The sequence below is a fragment of the Panthera pardus genome, unplaced genomic scaffold, assembly GCF_024362965.1.
Source record: "Panthera pardus isolate Hobbes unplaced genomic scaffold, ASM2436296v1 HiC_scaffold_3, whole genome shotgun sequence".
Lineage (NCBI taxonomy): Eukaryota > Metazoa > Chordata > Mammalia > Carnivora > Felidae > Panthera > Panthera pardus.
In genome coordinates this window covers 54865298-54885830 of record NW_026526876.1, presented here as the reverse complement: position 1 = coordinate 54885830, position 20533 = coordinate 54865298, and the positions used below count along the sequence as shown (strand labels likewise).

The following is a 20533-nucleotide window of genomic DNA, read 5'->3' as shown; positions in this document are numbered from 1 at the left end:
CATACACTGCTGGTGGGAATGTAAATTGGTGCAGCCATTGTGGAAAACAGTACAGAGGTTCTTCAAAACATTCAAAATAGAAATACCATATGATCCAGTAATTCCACTATGGGGCATTTACCCAAAGAAAACAAAAACACCAATTTGAAAAGATATATGCTCTCCTATGTTTATTTCAGCATTATTTACAACAGCCAAGATATGGAAGCAGCCCAAGTGTCCATCGATAGATGAATGGATAAAGAAGATATGGCATACATATTCAATGGAACATGACTCAGCCATAAAAAAGAATGAGATCTTGCCATATGAGACAACATGGATGGATCTAGAGGGTATTACACTAAGTGAAATAAGTCAAACAGAGAAAGACAAATACCATATGATTTCACTTATATGTGGAATCTAAAAAATAAATTTAAAAAGTAGACTCACAAATACAGGTGGTTGCCAGAGGGAAGGGGCTAGGAAGATAGGCTAAAAGGGGTGAAAGGGAGTGGAAGGTATAGGTTTCCTTCCAGTTATGGAATAAATAAGTCATGGGGATGAAAGGTACAACATGGGGAGTATAGTTAGTGGTGTTGTAATAGTATTGTAGTGACTGATGAAAGCTACACTTGTGATGAGCACAGCATACTGCATAGAGCTGCTGAATCACTATGTTGTACACCCAAAATTAATGTAACATTGTATATCAACTATACTTCAATAAAATTTTTTTCTTAATTTTTAGGAGATAACAAATTAAAAAAGACTTACCAAAATTAAAAACATTTGTATATCAAAGCACACTAACAACAGAGTGAAAAGACAACCCACTGAATGGGAGAAAATATTTGCAAACCAAGTAGCTGCTAAGGGACTGATGTCCAAAATATATAAAGAACTCCTACAACTAAACAACAACCACAACAACAACAACAAAAACAATCTGATTCAAAAATAGGCAAAGGACTAGAAAAGACTTTTTTCCAAATAAAACAGGCAAATGGCATAAGCATGTAAAAAGATGTTCAACATCATTAGTCATTAGGAAAATGCAAACTCAAAACACAATGAGATATCACTTCACAGCCATTAGGATGTCTATTATGAAGAAAACCAAAAAATACTGAGTTTTGGAGAGAACACAGAGAAACTGGAAGCCTTGTACGTTGCTGGTGGAAATGTAAACTGATGCAGCTGCTGTGGAAAATAGTTTGGTGGTTTCTCAAAAATTTAAACATAGAAGGTGCTGGTGGCTCAGTCAGTTGAACATCTGACTCTTGATTTTGGCTCACAATTTGTGGGATTGAGCGCCGTGTCGGGTTCTGTGCTTGGGATTCTTGATCTCCCTCTCCTCTGCTTGTGTGCACACTCTCTCTCAATAAATAAGTAAATAAACTTAAAAAACAATTTAAACATAGAATTACCATATGATTCAGCAATTCCACTTTTAGGCATATACCCCCCAAAATACTGGACATCACTAAGAGCACCATTCATAGGAGCACCATTCACAATAGCCAACAGAAAGGCAACCCAAGTGTCCATCAACATATAAATGAGGAAACAAAATGTGGTATATACATACATTTGATTATTCCTCAATCATAAGAAGGAGCTAAGTTCAGGGTGCCTGGGTGGCTCAGTTGGTTAAGCACTGGACTCTTGGTTTCAGCTGAGGTCATGATCTTGGCAGTTCGGGGGACAGAATCCCGCATTGGGCTCTGCACTGGCAGCTTGGAGCCGGCAGGGGATTCTCTCTCTTCCTCTCTCTCTGCTTCTACCTCACGCACGCACACACTCTCATTCTCTCAAAATAAATAAACGTAAAAAAAAAAAAAGAAAGGAGTTGAATTCTGACATATGGATGAGCTTTGAAAACATTATGGTCGCTTGACATATGCACAGCAAAGGGTGCCTGGGTGGCTCAGTCGGTTAAGTGTCTGACTTCAACTCCAGTCATGATCTCAGAGTTCGTAATTTCGAGCCCCGCATCGGGCTCTGTGCTGACAGCTCAGAGCCTGTAGCCTGCTTTGGATTCTGTGTCTCCCTCTCTCTGCCCCTCCTCTGCTCGCTTGCTCTCTCTTTCTCTCTCACAAATAAATAAACATGAAAAAAAAAAAAGAAGAAATATGAACAACACAAAAGGATATTATATGATTCCACTTTTTTTTTTAAATTTTTTAATGTTTATTTATTTTTGAGAGACAGACAGACAGAGTGTGAGGCGGGAGGGGTACAGAGAGAGGGAGACACAGAATCTGAAGCAGGCTCCAGACTCTGAGCTGTCAGCACAGAGCCTGACATGGAGCTCAAACCCACAGAACGGCGAGATCATGACCTGAGCTAAAGTCAGAAGCCTAACGACTGAGCCACCCAGGCGCCCCTATATGATTCCACTTGTATAAGGTACTTTCAACAGGCAAATTCATAAAGACAGAAAGTAGACTAGATGCTACCAGAGGCTCGGGAGAGGGGAGAATGAGGTTCTTGTTTAATGGATACAGAGTTTTGTTCGAATGATGAAAAGGTTCTGGAAATGGACAGCGGTGAGCACTGTGCAACACTTAATGTCACATACTGTACATTTAAAGATGGTTAAAACGGTCAATTTTATGTTATGTATATTTCACCACAATTAAAACAAAATTTTAAACCATTTCCTCAGGTGGCGCCAGCTACATTTCGAGTGCTCAACAGCTACATGTAGCTAGTAGCTACCGTATTGGACAATATGGAGTAACTTATTCCTATCACTGCAGAAAGTCCTATTGGAAGGTGCTGCTCAAGAACTATCTTAAAGACCATCTGATCCTGTTTTCAGGAGCACCACCCTACGTACTACCTCTAGCTGCCTTGTCCCTCGTTCCAGCACACCACTATCCTGCCTACCCGTCTAGCAGCCTCTTTAACCACTGTAAACTCCCTTAATATTGTAAATTTGAAAGTTTACAATATTATTTCCCAAATGCCATTTCACTTAATATTCAAAACAACTGACTGGTGGTGGTGGTGGTGGTACTACTTTTTCTTAGATATAAAAACTAAGGTCCATAGTTTTGTAAGTGTGGTTGGGATTCAAACTCTTGATTTCGAATTTTGTGTTCTTTCTATCTCCACATCGCACTGCCTCTCAGAGGGATTTGTTGTTTTCATCACGCTGACATCACCAAAAAGGATTCACTGAGCTGCTATGAGAATATCCTGGAGGCTGTACAGAGGTGATCATCATCAATTTAGGAGTATCTAACCTCAAACATGTATCCCCAAAGGCTTCCTTTTCCAACTTCCCCATTTTAATCAACAACAGTGGCTCAAATTTTCTAGCTATTTAGCCTCAAAATTTTGTGAAAACATTCTATACTCTCCTCCCTTATCCTATTTATATTTAAACAAATACCAAGTTATACTGTAATGCAGCCCTCACATCCATCCCCTCCCTTTTGTTACTATGGATGCTAGTCTGAGCTAGATTGTTGTGACCTTACACTGCTAACTGGCCTCTTGCTTGTACTGTTCCTCCCCTTCTAAATATTGCCACCAGATTAGTCCTCTGTATCTCCAATTCTGTCATGCTATTCCCCAACATTTGTTTTTATATACAAATATTTTTTTTTTTCAACGTTTTTTTTTTTTTTTTTTTTTTTTTTATTTATTTTTGGGACAGAGAGAGACAGAGCATGAACGGGGGAGGGGCAGAGAGAGAGGGAGACACAGAACCGGAAACAGGCTCCAGGCTCCGAGCCATCAGCCCAGAGCCTGACGCGGGGCTCGAACTCACGGACCGCGAGATCGTGACCTGGCTGAAGTCGGACGCTTAACCGACTGCGCCACCCAGGCGCCCCTATACAAATATTTTTTAAGGATAAACTTGTTGTTCTTAAGTAGGCTCTGTGCCCAAGGTAGGGCTTGAGCTCATGACTCTCAGGTCAAGACTCACATGCTCTACCGAATGAGCCAGCCAGGCACCCCTAAAGTATTTTTTAACACTTTTTAAAAAGTATTTATTTTGAGAGAGAGAGAGAGTGTGAGCACACGCGTGTGCATGAGAGTGGGGGAGGGCAGAGAGAGAATTGCAAGCAGGCTCTGTGCTGTCAGTGCAGAGCCCAACGCAGGGGCTCAATCTCACAAACTGTGAGATCATGACCTGAGCCAAAATCAAGAGTCAGATGCTCAACTGACTGAACCACCCAGGTGCCCCTCTTTTTTTATACCTTTAAAATTGATTTCCCGGGGCGCCTGGGTGGCTCAGTCGGTTGAGCGTCCGGCTTCGGCTCAGGTCATGATCTCACAGTTTGTGAGTTCGAGCCCCGCGTCGGGCTCTGTGCTGACAGCTCAGAGCCTGGAGCCTGCTTCGGATTCTGTGTCTCCCTCTCTCTCTGACCCTCCCCTGTTCATGCTCTGTCTCTGTCTCAAAAATAAACATTAAAAACAATTAAAAAAAATAATAAAATAAAATTGATTTCCCACAAATCCTCACTAAGCTAAGGTTGTCCTTTAACTGTAGCATACTCCTATTTGATTCAGGTTTCTTCTCTTCTATTTCCTTAGCACAATGAATGGTATAAACATATAGTTGTCGCTCAAATAATATGGACAGAAAGAATAAATGGCAGGCAGGCAGAATAAAACACCTAAGAAAATAAATGAAAAGATTTATCACCTATGAAAAAAGTATGGTCAAAAATATGTTCTTTTTTTTTTTTAATTTTTTTTAACCTTTATTTATTTTTGAGACAGAGAGAGACAGAGCATGAACGGGGGAGGGGCAGAGAGAGAGGGAGACACAGAATCTGAAACAGGCTCCAGGCTCTGAGCTGTCAGCACAGAGCCCGACGCGGGGCTTGAACTCACGGACTGCAAGATCACGACCTGAGCTGAAGTCAGACGCTTAACCGACTGAGCCACCCAGGCGCCCCGAAGAGAATATCCTTAAGCTGATAAAAGATATTTATCAGAAACCCATGGCAAAAGCAGATTTAATGACACAACTTTAGAAGCATTGCTATTAGGTCAGAAACAAAGTAAAAAATTTCTCTAATGGCAACTATTATTAGAACGAATTATAGTAGAGTTGGTGGACAGAAGATCAACAGAAAAAATAGCACTCACATTTATACCATTAACAGTCAACTGGAAAATACAATATTCAAATTAGTAACAAAAGCTGTGCAGGGTTTTTATGGAAAAGATCACAAAACATCCTCAAAGATCTGAATTAAATTGATAGCATATCATGTTCATGGATGGAAAGACTCAATACTATAAATATGGCAAGTCTCCCCAAATTAATTTTTTAATGCAGTGCAATTACAAACAAAATCCCTACAGAGTTTTTGGAGGAATCTGAAAAGTTGATCTCATCTGGAAGAAGAACTAGGAAGTCCAGACATTTCTTACTGTAAAACAAGAAAAAAGTGGGAAGACTTGTCCTTGTAGTTTTAAAGACTTATAAACCAGAATGGTGGTATTGACTGGCCCACTGGATCAATGAATCAGAACAGAGACAGGGTGCCTGGGTAGCCCAGTTGGTTAAGCATCCGACTCTTGATTTTAGCTCAGGTCATGGTCTCGTGGTTTATGGGTTTGAGTCCCACATTGGGCTCTGCGCTGACAGTGTAGAGACTGCTTGGGATTTTTTCTCTCCCTTTCTCTCTGCCCCTCCCCTGCATATGTGCGCTCTCTCTCTCTCTCAAAATAAATAAATAAACATTAAAAAAAAAAAAAAAAAAAGGAACAGAGAACCATGAAAGTGACCCACATATAGAGAAACCTGATTTACAAATATAAATTCCAGACAGATCAAAGATGTAAATGTATAAAGTAAAATAAAACTTAAAGAAGAAAAAAATGTACATATATGTTTCTTGTGACCGCAGGGTGGATAAGGCTTTCTTTCTTTTTACTTTTTTTTCAGGTAGAATTGCAATTCTTCTTGTCGACAATTTAACCTAACAACAAAGTGATTTTTCAAAAAAAAGATCAAGTGACAAATTTTATACAGAGATCAAAGTAACCCTTTTACCTCACCAAATTACAAAATTTGGCTTATTAGTAGGGCAACTGATTTTTCTATACGATAAAACTTAAAGCACATTTGCTACTAAATGCATTCCGGTGTACTTATTCTAAATTTTTTAATTTTGGAGTATTTCAAACATATACAAAAGTGGGAACTATTATAATAAGTAAATCTGACGACCACTACCCAGCCTCAATTAGCAACACATGGACAATACTGTATGTATATCTGGGAAGAATTTTTTAAATAAGACATAAAGCATAAAGGAACTAATTGACAAATTTGTCAGAAAAGGAATTTCCATACAAATGAAAATAGGTGAATTTAAAAGATAAACTATAGATTGGAAGATTTGCAATGCACTTAGCTGACAGAGGATTCATATCCATACCTGCAAATCAGTAAGAACCAATCAGAAAATGTAAGTAGAGAAAAATGGGCAGAAAATATAAACATGGAATTTTTTTTTTAAGTTTGTTTATTTATTTTGAGAGAGACAGAGACAGTGTGTACGGGGGAAGAGGCCAGAAGGAGAGGAGAGAGAATCCCAAGCAGACTCCGCAGGGCCAGTGCACAGAGCCTGACGCAGGGCTTGAACTCAGGAAACCGTGACATCATGACCTGAGCTGAAATCGAAAGAAGGACGCTTAGCTGACTGAGCCACCCAGGCACCCTGTGAAAATGGAATTTAACAAGGGAATTCAAATCGCTAATTAATAAATGAAGAAATGTTTAACCCCTCTAGTAATAAGGAAAACAAAAAATAAAACATGACAGGTTTTAAAACCATCAAGTTGGCAAAAATTAAGTTTGGAAAATGCCTAGTTTTGGTGAGAATGTAGAAGAGTTGGAACTCATCTGCTTTTCTAGGTAGTGTGAAGTGGTATGATCACCTTGAAAAACAATCTGGCAACAGCTAGCAAAGCTGATGGTGAGCATGCCTTACAACGCGGCAGCTCTGCTTCTAGATACATTTTTTAGAGAATCTCCTATGTTATACCAAGAGACTGCAGTATTGTTGGCAGTTCTAAAAAAATTGTGCATCTGTAATACAGTTCAATAAGTTGTGGTATATTCATACAATGGATTAGTATACATCAGTTAAAATGAAAGAAACAGAACGACGCACATCAACATAAATAAATCTAGAAGCTGTAATGCTGAGTAAGAAAAGCAAAGTAGATGATAATCACAGTAGGTCATGTGTATAAAGTCTAAACATGCAAAAATCATACTATATTGTTTATGGATGTGTGTGTGTGTATATATATATATATATATATATATATATATATATATATATAAAAGATATACAGATACAATGAATTCAGGATGGTGGCTACCTTTAGGGAAGGAGAAAGAGAAATGGGATCCTAGAGGGATAAAGCAGGAGTTTTAACTGTATCTATAATGTATTATTTCTTTTAAAAATGAGTGGAATGTACCCAGGTGTTTGTTAACTATTCTGTTTTTCTTTACGTAAGAATTGCTAAAAAAACCAAAAAACCAAAAAACCAAAACCAAAACAAAAAACAAAAAAATCCCAAACAACTGAGTAGAGATCACGACTGTTACCAAGATAGTTCTAAGTTGCACCAAGGTGGATGGAGGTCAGCCTCTGCTTGTGATCACCATTCACCATCAGCTCTTCTACTCTAAGGGTGGTAAAATAGTAGCTCAAAGTAGTACGTTATGTGGAACAGGTTATGTGACAGATTCAATCCACTCCCCCAGTCAGTCTTTCATCAAATTTCCCCATTTTATTTCCTCCATGGTATTTAACGTAAGCTGAATTTATTTGGCTTATTTCTTTACTAGATTTTTGCCTGTCTCCCTTTAACTAGGACATAAGATCCATGAGGTAAGAGACAGTATCTGTCTCATTCACTACAGAATTCCTAGTACTATGAATAGTGCCTGGAAAACAGTAAGTGCTCAATAAATATCTTATGTTCAATTAATGTCAGGAGTCAAGACTACCAGAGTATGTTAAGGGGAGATGTCCAACCCTGGCACAGAAGCCCAGGTTAAATATGGACTGTAAGTTCAAGCACCAATCTCTCTGGGGGGTCCACGGGGAAGAGTCCAGCCACAGTCACAACTAGAACACTGAAACAGGGGGCTTGAGAGTGAAGAGAAAATACAAATTTAAATTTGGAAACAAAATTTCTATTAACAAGATATAGAAACTTCAAGCCTCTGGATTCTCTACAGACACCTAATTAATTTCCCAGCACAATCTTCTCATGCAAGTTCCAACATGAGTTCAGGGATATGAACTTTCTAAAAACCTAAATAAAGCATGCCACTTAATCTCTTTTTCCAGGCTCCGGTTTTGGAGAAGAACAGGAGGAAAGGGAACAGGGAATGAAAAAACAAGAAGACACATCAAATGTATTGCTTTTATTAGCACAGCTTCCGAATAATCCCAAGGAGGAGAATGGCATGCCTGTAGGATGTGTCTGGAAAAGCTCTTCCCCTGGGCTGTGATGGGGGCCACCATCCACCTTTAGGCAATTACGGCACCTCCTCAAGAGGCTCTGTACAGTAGCAGTGGTTCAAATGGGCTCTGGGGTTAGAGTTCTTGGGCTTGAATTCTGACTCTGCCATTTTCTACCTGTGCAACCTTGAGCAAGCCAATTAATGGTTCTATACTTCAGTCTCCTTAAGTAAAATGGTGGCTAGTAAAGGTACCTACTGCATAGGGTTGTGAGGATGAAATGTTTTCATGCATGTAAAGCTCTCAGTATAGCAAACCCTCAATAAATGGTAGCTTTTATTGTAATTGTTCATCTGGAAGAGAGGGGCCTTATGTTTAATTCTTTGGAAAAACTGCTTGCCCTGGAGACTTGGATGACTAAATCATTAGCTAATGAAACAGAGGCAACAGGAAACAGTGCAAAAGCACTAGACCAAAATTCAAAATGCCTGTTAGTGCAGAGATTGCCAGTTAACTCCCAATACCCGGTCTCCTCCTCTTTAGTAAAAGAACTTGTCCTCTTCCTCCATTGTGCTGCCCACTGATGCCCTAGCGGCCATCCTGGGATGAGGCCGCATCCTAGGATATTGGCGTAGTGAGCTGCAAGAGGCCTCAGCATCTCCCAACTTGGTGGAGCCTTCACACTAGCCTTGGACTGCCTAGTTCTGGACTCTGATGTGAGAGAATAAAATTTTATGTGTGTAGGACTTTGGAGTCCTACACACATTCAAACTTAATGATATATCTCGGTTCTGACCTATTACTATAATACACTTGTAGATAAACTGGTCTTAGTTTTCTCTCCTATAAAATGTGGATGATACTTTATAGAGTAGTGGAAATCAAGCGAAACAACACATCATAATAGCACTATGTAAAAGGATAATGTAATTGTTATCAATGGAAACGAGAGAGACACTCAGAAAGGAAACACAGGTATGATAATGATAGATGGGAAACACAAAGATACAGACTTAGAAAAGGATTAGAAAAAGTCCAGGAATAGACATTGTGCTTATTTGACTATGAAAAGTTCTTACAGAAGATCATGAAAGCTGATCACTCAGGAGAAATAACCTGTATCCTGCATCCTATAAAATACATTGTTAAATTATCTCAATAGGAATCTCGTTATCTACCATTCTTTGCAGTCCACTATCTCTGATCCTGAATCATTCCTAATTAGATGAGTTTTGCCCTTCAAATCCCAGTGTCTCCCTTTCTATATTCTTCCTGTCATTACCCCCAATCTTATAACAATCAAGTCATACTTTTTTTTTTTTAATTTTTTTTAACGTTTTTTTATTTATTTTTGAAACAGAGAGAGGCAGAGCATGAACGGGGGAGGGGCAGAGAGAGAGGGAGACACAGAACTGGAAGCAGGCTCCAGGCTCCGAGCCATCAGCCCAGAGCCCGACGCGGGGCTCGAACTCACGGACCGCGAGATCGTGACCTGAGCTGAAGTCAGACGCTTAACCGACTGAGCCACCCAGGCTCCCCCAAGTCATACTTCTTGACTTTATCACAAAGCAGAGCTGTCTAACAAAACTTTCTACCAATGATAAAAATTTTCTATACCTGCTCTCAACAATATGGTAGCCATTAGTCACATGTTGCTATCAACCACTTGAAATGTGGCTAGTGTGACTGAAGAACTAAATTTTGAATTTTATTTAATTTTAAGTAATTTAAATTTAAATAGACTCACATGGCTAAGTGGCTACTGTTTCTGGAGAGTGCAGTCTGCAGAGAAAGCTCTAGGAAAGAAGGAAATTGTGTCATTTCCTCATTCCTATTTGATCTCATTTCTTCACAATACCTATGCTAAAAAGCTTTTTCTTAGCCTATTCCTGATGGCCCTAAATCCTTGGAGAGTCCCAATTTCCCTATTTGGGATTTGGGTAATTATTACCTTCTTTTCAGAGGGATAAGCACATTTGTTCAATACACACACACACACACACACACACACACACACACACACACACAAAGTCCTGAGTGAGACAAACGTCCTTCCGGAAAGCTTTATCGAACATGCCAGAATGACTGGTTTCAGTGAATCCACCAAAAAATGTACAAAAGAGGATTACTTCCCTGAAAAGGATAGACTCTTTTTAGGCTCTGTGGTCTATTTATTATTTAATTTATTTAAGAGAGAGAGAATGCACAAGTTGGGGAGTGGGGAGGAGAGTAGTGGAAGTGGGGGGAGAGAGGGAAGGAGAGAGAGAGAGAGACAGAGAGAGAGAGAGAGAGAAGCTCAGTGCAGAGCCTGACATGGGGCTCAATCCCACGACCTTGGGATCATGACCTGAGCTGAAAAAAATCAAGAGTCAGATGCTCAACCAACTGAGCCACCCAGGCACCCCTGGCTCTGTGGTCTAAAGACATCAGAAGTTCAATTACCCTTCTTGATAAGTCCTTATATATCCAATATACGTCTAGTATGTTTTTTAATTAAAACATGTGGAGAAACAGGCAAGTTCTGCTCCTCAGAGAAGATCAAACTAAAAGAAATGGCCTGAAGCAATGTTACTGACCATGGAAGGCTTGGTATAGTAAATAAAGCTGTCAAAATAAGCCATCTGTCAAGTTGAGGAATTAGTATCTTCATGATGGGGGATGGGAGGTTGGCTAAAATAATAGTGCAGGTAATTTAAGTTCTTATGAAGGACTGGTACCCTCTCAACAATGCAAACTCAGTCTCATGAAGTAAAACTCAACAATTTACTGGCTTGTTCTGTCTGCCTGGACAACTCTAGGCATTTCTAAGTAAGATCGTTATGTTTCATTTTAGGACTAGGAAAATTCTCTTAAGTATCTACTATTAATCTGATGGGCAAGACAGAGAAGAAGCTCCAGAGGAAGAGGGTCCCAGAGGTGGTGATAATACAGACAAATGTCTTTCTAGTTTCAAAAACACACACTAGAACAAATACCCTGACCCTGATGACCCCTCCAGGCTGCTACTCAGGTGCTCATGTTTTAGATGTGAGCAAAAGTGTAATTCCTTCAAAAACTCCTTGATGTGAATCCAAGAAATGATGTGACAGTACTTGCTGCAGATTTCCCTTGGAGGCATACCAGTATGACCTTTTTCAAATGCAAATTAGCTGTCAGGTTTCTTGGGGAGGAGTTTAAAGAAAAGACATCACTATGCTCTGATCTGAAGAGTATGGTGAACCTGGACTAAGTGAGAAGGAGGGACAAAGGACACCCGGAGAATGACCCCTGTGAGAAAAGTCCATGGGACTGGTTGGGACAGAACTTGATAAGAAATGGAAATCTGTGGCTTTGCAGAGTCTTGCTTGAGTTGGACCAACTTGATTTTGGCAACCCCTCCCCCTCCTAAGTTAGCTCAGGTATTCGTTGATCTTAGTACAGAATCCAGAAGTCCCCTAGACCTCTAAGCGAGCTCTCCCTGGTATTTAGGGCAGGAGTGCCTGTAAACCATGTCATCCAGTTATGCCACACTGGCTCTTACTCACATAGAAAATATTTATCAAGCCCTCATGAGATCTGTAGCACCACACTAGACACTCAGGGATGTCTATGAGAGAGCAGCTTCAAGGAACTCGCAATTTAATGTTCTGTTTGTAGTCTTAAAGGCAGATGCAGGCAGAAAGGGGTGAGAGGGGACCCAGAAGAACTGTGTCCACACTCAGAAAATACCGCTGATCTTTCTAGGAGTTGTTGTCCCACAACACGGAAATAGTTATTTAGTAGGAGGTGGTGGGAAACCCTGGAATTTGAGAAATGAGAGAAAAAAAATGTGGAGTAAAGGCAGGTAGTAGTTGGGATTAATGAAAATGACAGAGTGGAAGTTTTAGACTCTCAAATATAAAGGCCAGTGAAAGGAGGAGGCCTGGAAATTGAAACATGCCTAGATTAAGGAGCCCGTCCCATCTACAGGAAGTTTATCCCTAACATCTAAATAGTCATGTTTTAAAATCAACAAGTTTGCTGGTTTTCAGCTGCCACTGACCGGAACCCCCAGTGGCTCTGGCCCACAGTGTAGACAGACTGTGCCCAGCCGGACTAGATGAAGACATGTAGCCGGAAGTCAGCCAGCCAGCCCAACCCCTCCCAGCCTTGGGAGGAGTTTGAGCAAAATGCTACCCGGCTATGAGTAGTAGGCAAGATGGTTTAACCCTAGCGGCACGGAGCTATACCTAGGCCCCCGCATCTCAATCAGTAGATTCAGAGAGTGGACTGAGACCCAAGGGGACTCCAAGAATGAGAACAGAACCCCACCAGCAAAGTGCACCAGGACCTGTGGTCCTCCAATGCTTTCCCTCCTTGTCCGCTGCAGTTGCATATTCACGTTCACAGTCACGTATTTTTAAAAATTGATATAATTATCTCCTAGAAATTACTGTATGTAGCCTCTTGGGATCTAAAGCAATTAAGTGAAGATAAATTTCTTTCATGGAGCAAGCTGTCAAAGGATGAAGCAATTTCATTCCCCATTTGAAGTGGAAGCTTTGGGTCATGCATGGTTTATTTGAAACAATGCCATCACCTAAAGCTGCTGATCTTATCTCTAACTCCGTTCTCCATTTCAAACTGCTGGAGATATGCAGCGTGGCACTGCCTGAAGTTATGACATCTGGCTCAAGGCCAGCAACAGAACAAGCCAGCTCCTCTTCTAGGGTTTAAGTATAAGAGGACAGAAACCATATTAAAAGAAGATAACTATATAGGTGAAGTCTGTTAAACCCTGAAGAGGGGAGAAGTTCCCAAGGCATCAGTTGTGACTACAGAGGCACCCTAACAAAAGGGAAGTGGTACAAGAAGCAGGCAGGAACGCCCCCCAAAGGGGGTAGGGTGAAATACATGCTGAGGAACGAGCTTTTTCTCTTCTGGGAGACACCAAACCCAACCAACAGTGGGGCCTATTTCATGAACCCCGGCCTGATAGGTGGAAAGCATACCAGGCTGAGAATCAGAAGCTCCGGGTTCTAATTCCAGCACTATATAAAGACTGTGTGTGAGATTTATAGGAAAGTTCTCATTAACTGTTCTTCTTTTGAATCGCAGCTGGTACTTTATTTAAAAAAAAATTCTGCATAACCATGTTTTATTTATTTTACAACATACCAGTCAATGTGCTATCTAGGTAATAGTATTCAAAGTATTTTTTAAGCCACTGAAACATTCTTCAGGTGAAATCCACGCACGTCAGACCATGTCTGAGTGTTGCTTTCGAAAGGAACTTTGAAGAACTAGAATTGGCTTTCAAGTGTCGTTGCACTGGAATCACCAGAAGAAACTTGTTGAAAGTGATTGCTGGGTTCCCCTCTCAGAGTTTCTGATTCACGGCTCTAAAACATTACACACTTAACATGTTCTCAGGGGGATCTCATGCTGCTGGTCCTAGTACTACAATTTGAGAACCAGTGGTATAGAGGAATGTGGCCAAGAGAATTTCAATCTAGAATTGAAATGTCCAATACACTAGCCACTAGCCACATGTGGATATTTCAGTTTAATTAAAATCTCTGTTTCTCAGCTGCACTAGTCACATTTCAAGTACTCAAGAGTCACAAGTGTCTAGTGGTTACCATATAGGATAGGATACTGTGGAAACAGATCGGTTCTATTATCACAGATAGTTCTACGGGATAGTGTTGGTCAAGAATCTATTTGATTTTGGGGCACCTGGCTCAGTCGGAAGAGTGTACAACTCTTGATCTCAGGGTCATGAGTTTGAGCCCCATACTGGGTATAGAGATTACTTAAATAAATATTAAAAAAAAAAAAAAAGGATCTATTTGATTTCTCTGGTGAATGTTTAGCCCAAAGAAGATGAAACTTAAGGGGAATTTCACATTTGTTAAGATGTGTCAGTATTAAAGCCTGGGTGGCTCAGTCGGTTGAACACCTGACTCTTGATTTCAGCTCAGGTCATGCCCCATGTCAGACTCTGTGCTGATAGCACAGAGCCTTGCTTGTGATTCTCTCTCCCTCGCTCTCTGCCCCACCCCTACCTGCACATGCATGTGCACTCTCTCTCTCTCTCTCTCTCTTAAAAATAAACATTAAACAAAAAGTCTTTGTAACACCAAAGTGCAACATAAGAAAAACTAAATAAAATAGATCTCATCAAAATTTAAAAATTTTCAATAAAGTGAAAAGACAATCAGCCCATAGAAAGGGAAAAAATATTTGCAAATCATATGTCTGATAATGGACTTTATCCAGAATATAAAAAGAACTCCTACAACTCAACAATAAAAGACAATCCAATTTTTAAAATGGGCAAACTATCTGAATACACATTTCCCCACTTTTATAAAATCTTTACAAAATACTTTCACAGACCTGATCATCCCTTTTTATCCTCTTTGAGATCAATAAGGTAGTTAAAGGTTTCCTAGTTTTATTCAAAAAGACAAAAGCCCAGAGAGGTTATATGAATTGTCCAAGACCACACAACCAGCCTATAGCAGAGTCAGGATCAGAGCTCACATTTGACACTTTCTTTTATTCTACTTTGCCCTCCTTTGGCTCAGAGGGAAAAAACTAATGCTCAGGTATCCCACAGGCAATCAAGTGAGAAGGTAGAAACTGTATTTTTTAAATGTATACAATTAAGTAAGCACATAATAAAGACATTCAACATTATTAGTCATTAAGGAAACGCACATCAAAGCCACACAGGGATATCACTTCACACCCATTAGGATGGCTATTAACAAAAAACCAGAAAATAAAGTGTTGGTGAAGATGTGGAAAAACTGGAATCCTTGTGTACTGCTGGTAGGAATTTTAACGGTGCAGACGCGTGGAAAGCAGTTATGGCAAGTCCTCCAACTCAACACAGAAGCACCATACGATCCGGCTATTCCACTTCTGCGTACACATCCGCAAGATGTGAAAGCAAGGGCTGGAACAGGTTATTTGTATGCTGGCCGTGTTCACAGCAACATTATTCACAATTGCCAAAAGGTAGAAGCAACCCAAACGTCCATCCCATGGAACAGATACAAAATATAGTGTATATACACAAGGGAATATTACTCAGCCTTAAAAAAGGCAGAAATTTTGACATGTACCACAACAGGATGAACCTTAAAGATGTTATGCTAAGTAAAATAAGCCAGTCACAAAAAGACAAATATTGAATGATTTCACTTATATGAGGTCTGTAGTCAAATTCGGAGCAGAAATAAAATGATGGTTGCCAGAGGCTGGGAGAGGGAGGAAATGGGGAGTTGGTGTTTAATGGGTATAGTTTCAGCTGGGGAAAATGAAAAAATCCTGGAGATGGATGGTGGTGATGGTTGCAAAACAACATGAATATATTTAATGCCACAGAACTGTACACTTAAAAATGGTAAATTTTGTATTATGTATATTTTAACAATTATAATTTTAAAAATGGAATAACTTTCTTTTTTTTGAGAGAGAGAGAGCACGTTTATATGAGCAGGGGAGAGGGAGAGAGAGAGACGAGCAGGGGAGAGAGGGAGAGGGAGAGGGAGAGAGAGAGAGAAACAGAGCATGAGCAGGGGAGGGGATGGGAGAGAGGGAGACATAGAAATCTGAAGCAGGCTTCAGGCTCCGAGCTGTCAGCACAGAGCCCGACACCAGGCTCAAACTCACAAACTGTGAGATCATGACCTGAGGCCAAAGTCGGATGCTTAAGCCATCGAGCCACCCAGGTACAGAGAGAGAGAGAGAGAGAGAGAGAGAGAGAATTTTTTTTTTTTTTAACGTTTATTTATTATTGAGAGACAGACAGACACAGAGGAGGGGCAGAGAGAGGGGGAGACACAGAATCTGAAGTAGGCTCCAGGCTCTGAGCTATCAGCACAGAGCCCGACGCGGGGCTTGAACTCACAAACTGTGAGATCAAGACCTGAGCCAAAGTCGGCCGCTTAACCAACTGAGCCACCCAGGCGCCCCGAGAGAGAGAGAATCTTAAGCAGGCTCTACGCTGAGCCCCGACATGAGGCTTGATCCCGTGACCCTGGGATCGTGACCTGAGCCGAAATCAAGAGTTGAACATTCGATGAACTGAACCATCCAGGTGCCCCAAAATGAGCCCGTTTTAAATAAAACTTTGATTAAAGGAAAACCTTCCTAGTTCCTCACCCTCTTGAAATGTCTGGTATAGCCATTTTCCAGCTCCTGGCATTGACAACGTAAGGAAGAACAGATTAAAGCTATCAGTGAACCAACAACTGCCCTATGACCCTGGCATATTTGGAGCAAAAAAGCAACCTATGCAGGCTTGTAGTTACTCTTTGATTTCATGGTCTGATTCTCAAGGCCAAAAACGATCTTTGACTCTTGTCTGTGTGAAATTCCGAGTTAAAGGAAGGAACAACAAAGCCTCTCTTCAGTCATCTGCTTATGAGTTGGGCCCTCCAGGAAACAGAGCTGACTCTTAGTTCTCAAAGGCTAAAACTTACCTTATATCAAAATGTAAGCCAGTGGCAAAACACTGATTCCAATATTTAAGTTCCATGTCCACAGGGCTTTAACATTCTCACAGGGTGGGTCCTGCTCATGTTGGTAATTCTGAAAGGCAGAAATGCCTGTTCTTTTATGTTAAGTTTAACCCAAGGGCTAGAAAGGACATAGACTGCATTCTGAGATGAGTTCTTGGGGGGTGGGGGACAACCCTTCCATACTCTTGAGCATCGAGGGCCTAGTATCAATGCATCAGACAGATGATGTTAGTACTTTCTATTGTGTTCATCAAGATCCCCCAAAAGAACACAGCTGTGTCCCCGCCTAGTCAGGAGTAGCTAGTGGTTCAGAAGGTTTTGTTCTCTTGACTCCCAGATGCTATGGAAGTGATCAGACCCAACTCTGATGGCCATCTCGAGATATTCTTTATACGCTGTTCCTAGAGTGAGAAGGCAAATCACTACAGATCTCTGCCTATACGAAATTTAACTCTAAGGTAGTAAGACATGTTTTTAAAAAATCAAAAATGAGTATCGGCGTAATCAGGCTATACTTGGTAGTTACACCTCATACTGAGGTGGTGAAATACTCTTTCCCCTAACTTGCAAGCCCAGATCTCACTGGAGTGTGGAGGAGGATTTTTTTTTTTTTTTTTAATATCCATAACCCAGCTGTGACACTTCCTTCCATCTCTACCTGTACATCTGTTTCCTACAGAGTGCTGCTGCCTCAAGTGAGATGCGTGAGGCTTCTGTAGATGCTGGGGAACAAGATGGAACAAAAATGCTTCACACCTGGCTCCCAAATTACAGGAACGCTGGACTGGGGCCAACATAAGCTGGCACAGCACCAGCTGAAATGGACATCAATTAAGAAGCCTGTCATCTTTCAAGACTGCAGGGTCTTTTTTCACTCTGCGATCCGCACTGCTCCACAAACCAGCCGCGGCACCACTGGTAGAGTTTTCCAGATGGGATCATTTCCCTTAGATTCCACACTTGCAGATTTATTGCAGAACTTGTTTTTAACCCCTCCCTTTGTTTTTAAAGCCTGAACTATTATTCTACAGTACAACTTTATCTTTAATTGAATTTATTTGTCCTTAGTAAAGTGAGAAATTTGTACCTACGTGAGCAGAAACAGTTGTAAGCCTAAAAGATGTTTTGTTTACAAAAAGACATTTGAATAAACGTATTTGAATAAATAACTGAGATTAGTGACGGGTCAGAAATTCTTCTCTCTCTATACATCTCTCCTATTGGGGTCAAAAGCCACAAAGCCTTGACCAGACTACATTATCCTGGAGAACTGGACAGACCTAGAGAGCTAAAGCAGCCTTTCTCTGACCATCACATGCAGTGTGACCCATGTCATGTGCAGAAAGGAAAGAAACTCTGCTAGCGTCTAGTCAGTGGCAAATGCTCTTTAAGAAAAATAAAGACTTTAAGAGTGTCAGCAATTAGGGGCCACCTGACTGGCTCAGTCAGTGGAACAGGCGACTCTTGATCTCGGGGTTGTGGGTTCGAGCCCCACAGTGGGTGTAGAGATTACTTAAAAATAAAATCTTAAAAAAAAAAAAAAGTGTCGGCAATTAAAAAGTGGCAAGAGTCCGGGAGCAAGCCCAGCCGATCAGGATGATCACAGAAGTGCAGCTCGCCTTCTTCGCCAACGTGCTGGGTGTGTTGCTCATCCTGCTGGCTGTTCTCTTATCACTACGTGGCTGTCAACAATCCCAAGAAATAGGAATGAAAGTGGCTTCTCTGCCCTGGGGCTCCAGGACGTAGTCTGAGGCAAGATGGAGGGTGGGAGGGGCCTTCACACTTCACTTCATCCCTCCACCCATCACAATATACAAAGCAGCTATAACTGGATCTTTCCAAACAACCTGCATTTCCTCAAAGTCTTCCTGAACCCTACAGAACAAGAAGCTGCCGCCAAGTAAGGTCCCGTATAGAGGCTTTCTTTTCTACTCCCTCTCTGCAGTATAAAAATATAGATATACTTTTTCCAAAAGGGACGAGATTACAAATACTACCTTTTCTTGTCTTTTGTCCAATGGGGCATGACATATTTCCTCCCCTGTACCTAAGTGGGCTGCCTTGTGGAAAAGAATTCCATGCAACATGAAAGAGTCCCATGATAAATAAATATCTCGTCCACATTTAATGCATGTTCTAAGAACTGAATTCCACTGCCTCAGGGGGCTGCCTGTTGCTGCCAATTTGCTTCTCATGGCAGAACCCTGTGTGGCAGAGCCCTGACTAGGCTCTGCCGATGCTTGTTTGGAAAAGAGTCCAGCTGGAGATGAAAGAAGCTCTTCAAAGTGGGTGACTCCTCGGAGGCTATCACTTTAGGGCTTGGGAATGATTACTTATCAAAACCGCCTTCAGTCTGGAATACATTCTGGGCAAGCAGCTGGTCTGCCCTCTTGGGCGTTCCACTGGAGTGTGCAGAGCTGGATTTGGAGTGATGGCAGAAACTGAAGAACCCAGTTGAAGGCAAGAGCCCCAAATCCACATCGTAGGTAGGGACAGGAGAGAGAGAAGGGATTTTAAAAAGCTTCAGACATCTGTCTGCACAATTCCATCTTGGCCCACCCGTCTCCCCCTTCTTTTATTTTAAATAAACAGCTTCAAAAGGGGTGGTCCTCACATCTTTCTGCTGACTAAGGTCTCGATTTCCTTACTTTCCTCTACCAAGAGAGCCTGAAACCTCTAGCTCTCAGCATTTAATCAGTCAAAACCTAGTCTCTAAGTGAAAAGACAAGCTAGACCAAGAGAATATTTATGACACATATATAGCAGATGAAGGACTTGCATCCAGATTATATAAAGACCTCTCAAAACTCAGTCAGAAAACAAGCAATACAATTTAAAAATAGGCAAAAGATCTGAAGATACTTTACCAAAGATATACAGAGGGCAAATAAACACACGAAGAGATGCTCAACATCATTAGCCATCAGAGAGATGCAAATTAAAACCACAATGAGATATCTAGTAGAATGACTTAAACACATACACACACACATAAAATGTGGAATCAAATGCTGGCAGGGCTGTGGACGAACTGGAATTCTCATACACGCCTGCTGGGAATGTGAAATGGTACAGCCACCTTGGAAAAGTTTGGCAGTTTGTAACAAAATTAAACATACACTTACCAACTGACGCACACATTCATTCCTAGCTATTTACCCAAGTGCAATGAAAACTTAAGTTCCCATAAAAACCTATACATGAATGTTTGTAGTAGTTCATTCATAATCGCCTAAACTGCAAACAACCCAAATGTTCATCAACTGGTGAATGGATAAGCAAATTGTGGTCTATTCATATAATGGAATACTACTCTGAAACAAAAAAGAACAGATTACTGATCTAGGCAACAGCATGGATGAATCTCATATGCATTATGCTGAGTGAATGAAGCCTCGAAAGCTAACTACTATCTGGTTTAATGTATATGACATTCTGGAAAAGGCAAAGTCGTCCCTATGACAGAAAAAAAGATCAGAGGTGACTAGGGGTGAAGGGGTTGGTTGCATGAGGGGGTTTTTGTGGATGACAGAAATGCTCTGTATCTTAATTGTGGTGACAGTTACATGACTGTATGTCAGAAACTGTGTA

General features: G+C 40.9%; 1 protein-coding gene and 1 pseudogene across 5 annotated transcripts in view; one reads left to right on the top strand and one right to left on the bottom strand.

Annotated features, from left to right (window-relative positions):
* Positions 1-20533, bottom strand: part of SMG6 (SMG6 nonsense mediated mRNA decay factor) — a 227424-nt gene that overhangs the window by 67843 nt on the left and 139048 nt on the right. The gene's annotated exons all lie outside the window — the stretch shown is intronic.
* Positions 18539-18647, top strand: LOC128774312 (dolichyl-diphosphooligosaccharide--protein glycosyltransferase subunit 4-like; annotated as a pseudogene).